The following is a 4,187-nucleotide window of genomic DNA, read 5'->3' on the forward strand; positions in this document are numbered from 1 at the left end:
ATTAGGCCCAAAACAAGTAAAAATGAATCCCGTGTTGAATATCTCCCTGTTTATGACCATGTGGAGTCTTACACTGTGATCTTACTTCAAAACAGGGTCTCAACAGATACTATTAATTAACATACTTATCTTGAGCTCACCTGAGCCAATGGTTGCTGTCCAGTTTTTTGTGGTTTTATATGTGTATGTTGCTTATGCATGTATGTATGCATGCTCACATGTGTGTGGGTGCACTCTGTGTGTGTATGTATGTGCACGTATAGAGACCAGAGGTTGGAATCGGTGTCTTCTTTAATCTTTCTCCACTTTATTTACCAAGGAAAGGTCTCAAAAATACGGAACACACTTTATATGTCATCCTTGGACAGGAGCTGTGCTAATCTCTGTATCATTCCAATTTTAGTGTATGTGCTGTTCAAGTGATCATAGCTGCTGTCCTTATAAGAAGAGAGAGAGACAGAGACAGACCGAGAGACAGAGACACAGACAGACAGAGACAAACTGATGCTTCTACAAGCCAAACAATACCAAGGACGGCAGCATCCACCAGGAGCTGGAAGCAAGACACGGAGCAGACTCTCCCTCAGAGCCTCTGGAAGGAGCCCTACCCTGCCAGGGCCTTGATTTCAAACACCCAGAACCAACCTCCAGAGTTGCGAAGGAATCGTCCGGCCTGAGGCACTCCATTAATTCGGCCTTAGGAAGTTGACAAAAAGCAAGTTCCGGACAGATGCCCAGTTGAGTTAAGGAGCTAGGACTCCACCCTACAGGCTGTGGGCCAGCAGAACGGGCTCCCCTGCATGGTGCACTTTATAACTGGAGCATCTATCCTCAAATCAGCATAGTCCACTCCTGTAACTGCTCATCTTTTTCCCACCCACTTTCTTTTTACTGGACGTATCTACATTTATGGCTTCAAGCACTAAACAGGACATCTGTTTGCAGATGGCTGCTGACTTCAGGAAGGACATTCCTCTGACCAGACGTTTCCACCTACAGGCAGGCTGCTCAAACTCAATGTGTCCAAAGGTAAGCTCAGTTCAACATCCTCCCCACCCACACCTTGTTCCCTTTGGGCTCCTTATCAAAATGGTGTGGCTGAATGGCTAGTCGCCTCACAAAAAGCTGGGGAGATCATCTTACACTGTCCAACCCGCCTCCACGCCCAGGAAATTCTCAAATTGCCTCTGCAGTAAGTTCCACTCTTCCATGCCCCCCCAGGGCTGCTGCCATGTCCATCCTGGGTTGACGTTTCCTCTTTCCTCCCCTAGCTCAGCCACCCTCAGAAGTACAGCTTTCAGAGGCAACCCTGCAGCTACACGGCCCCAGCCTGGAAGTCTCTAAGGACTGAAGAGCGTTTGCTTAGGCAAGAGCCCTACCCAGCCTCAGTTCCCAGTCTTCTAGGCTTCACCTGGCTGACCACTTTTCCCCGCACCCCAGCACTCCAAGTGATTTCACCTCCCTGGCCCAGCTAAGCAACCAAAATCCAAAAGCCCCAAGCCATTAGGACTGCTTAGGACTGCTGCGTCTCTCACTGGAAGACTACCACAAAGAGCTTTCTTTGTATTGGGCAAGAATGAAGGGATGGGAGCTGGATAGATGGCTTGGGTAGTTAAGAGCACTGGCTGCTCTTGCAGAAGATCCAGGTTTGATTCCCAGCACCCACATGGCAGCTAGCAACTGTCGGTAACTTCAGTTCCAGGGGAAACTGACGCCCTCTTCTGACCTGTGGGGACTGCACAACACGGGTGCACTTACACATAAGCAGGCAATACACTCATACACGTAAAATAAAAATAGTAAATAAATTTTTAAAAATGAATGGAGAGCTAGGGGTGTGGCTCAGTCGGTAGAGTGCCTGCGCAGTGTGCATGAAACCCTGGGTTCAATCTCCAGCACCACGTAAAACAAGTATGGTGCTGCATATGTGGAATTCCAGCACTTGGAAAGTAGAGGAAGGAAGATCAAAAGTTCAAGACCATCCTCAACTACTTACTGAGTTAGTTCAGGGCCTCAGCTCTTCTGGAACCTTCCTTCACCAAATACTACTTCTTTAGGGCAGGCCACCCCATGCCGCATCTTTTATTATTATTATTATTTTTATATTATGCGTATGAATGTATTGCCTGCATGCATATAAGTGCACCCATGTCATGCAATGCTCAGAGGTCAGAAGAGGGAGTCAATTTCCCCTGGAACTGAAGTTATAGGCAGTTGTTAGCTACTATGTGGGTACTGGGAATTGAACCCAGGTCCTCTGTAAGAGCAGCCAGTGCTCTTAACCGTGGAGCCATCTCTCCAGGCCCTGCAGCCAGTGCTCCTACCCGCTGAGCCATCTCTCCAGGCCTTGCAGCCAGGGCTCTTAACCGCTGAGCCACCTCTCCAGGCCCTGCAGCCAGTGCTCCTACCCGCTGAGCCATCTCTCCAGGCCTTGCAGCCAGGGCTCTTAACCGCTGAGCCACCTCTCCAGGCCCTGCAGCCAGTGCTCCTACCCGCTGAGCCATCTCTCCAGGCCTTGCAGCCAGGGCTCTTAACCGCTGAGCCACCTCTCCAGGCCCTGCAGCCAGTGCTCCTACCCGCTGAGCCATCTCTCCAGGCCTTGCAGCCAGGGCTCTTAACCGCTGAGCCACCTCTCCAGGCCCTGCAGCCAGTGCTCCTACCCGCTGAGCCATCTCTCCAGGCCTTGCAGCCAGGGCTCTTAACCGCTGAGCCACCTCTCCAGGCCCTGCAGCCAGTGCTCCTACCCGCTGAGCCATCTCTCCAGGCCTTGCAGCCAGGGCTCTTAACCGCTGAGCCACCTCTCCAGGCCCTGCAGCCAGTGCTCCTACCCGCTGAGCCATCTCTCCAGGCCTTGCAGCCAGGGCTCTTAACCGCTGAGCCACCTCTCCAGGCCCTGCAGCCAGTGCTCCTACCCGCTGAGCCATCTCTCCAGGCCTTGCAGCCAGGGCTCTTAACCGCTGAGCCACCTCTCCAGGCCCTGCAGCCAGTGCTCCTACCCGCTGAGCCATCTCTCCAGGCCTTGCAGCCAGGGCTCTTAACCGCTGAGCCACCTCTCCAGGCCCTGCAGCCAGTGCTCCTACCCGCTGAGCCATCTCTCCAGGCCTTGCAGCCAGGGCTCTTAACCGCTGAGCCACCTCTCCAGGCCCTGCAGCCAGTGCTCCTACCCGCTGAGCCATCTCTCCAGGCCTTGCAGCCAGGGCTCTTAACCGCTGAGCCACCTCTCCAGGCCCTGCAGCCAGTGCTCCTACCCGCTGAGCCATCTCTCCAGGCCTTGCAGCCAGGGCTCTTAACCGCTGAGCCACCTCTCCAGGCCCTGCAGCCAGTGCTCCTACCCGCTGAGCCATCTCTCCAGGCCTTGCAGCCAGGGCTCTTAACCGCTGAGCCACCTCTCCAGGCCCTGCAGCCAGTGCTCCTACCCGCTGAGCCATCTCTCCAGGCCTTGCAGCCAGGGCTCTTAACCGCTGAGCCACCTCTCCAGGCCCTGCAGCCAGTGCTCCTACCCGCTGAGCCATCTCTCCAGGCCCTGCAGCCAGTGCTCTTAACCGCTGAGCCATCTCTCCAGGCCCTGCAGCCAGTGCTCCTACCCGCTGAGCCATCTCTCCAGGCCCTGCAGCCAGTGCTCTTAACCGCTGAGCCACCTCTCCAGGCCCTGCAGCCAGTGCTCCTACCCGCTGAGCCATCTCTCCAGGCCTTGCAGCCAGGGCTCTTAACCGCTGAGCCACCTCTCCAGGCCCTGCAGCCAGTGCTCCTACCCGCTGAGCCATCTCTCCAGGCCTTGCAGCCAGTGCTCTTAACCGCTGAGCCATCTCTCCAGGCCCTGCAGCCAGTGCTCCTACCCGCTGAGCCATCTCTCCAGGCCCTGGAGCCAGTGTTCTTAACTGCTGAGCCATCTCTCCAGTCCCCCCATTCTGCATCTTCATGAGTCACTAGCTCCTTGCTCCAAAGGTCTCAATTTCCCTCAGCTGAAAAACATCAGCCCAACCTTACTGCCTTCCCAGGATGCTGGACCCTTTGTAGGACTTGCCTTACCACGCTGTCTGAGCCATAAAAACTCCACAAGACAAAGACAGCACCCCAGACAGCGTTTGTCCTCTGTGGGACCCAGCATCCTATCCTGTTTGACAAACAGTAACTAAACACACACATACACACACACACAGACACAGACAGACAGACAGACACACACA

The 4,187-nt window shown here is 54.5% G+C and overlaps 1 pseudogene; it reads right to left on the minus strand.

The window, feature by feature from the left end:
* Positions 1 to 329: 329 nt before the first annotated feature.
* Positions 330 to 427, minus strand: LOC115068507 (annotated as a pseudogene).
* Positions 428 to 4,187: the final 3,760 nt, after the last annotated feature.

The sequence above is a fragment of the Nannospalax galili genome, unplaced genomic scaffold (assembly GCF_000622305.1).
Source record: "Nannospalax galili isolate Female #2095 unplaced genomic scaffold, S.galili_v1.0 scaffold1892, whole genome shotgun sequence".
NCBI lineage: Eukaryota > Metazoa > Chordata > Mammalia > Rodentia > Spalacidae > Nannospalax > Nannospalax galili.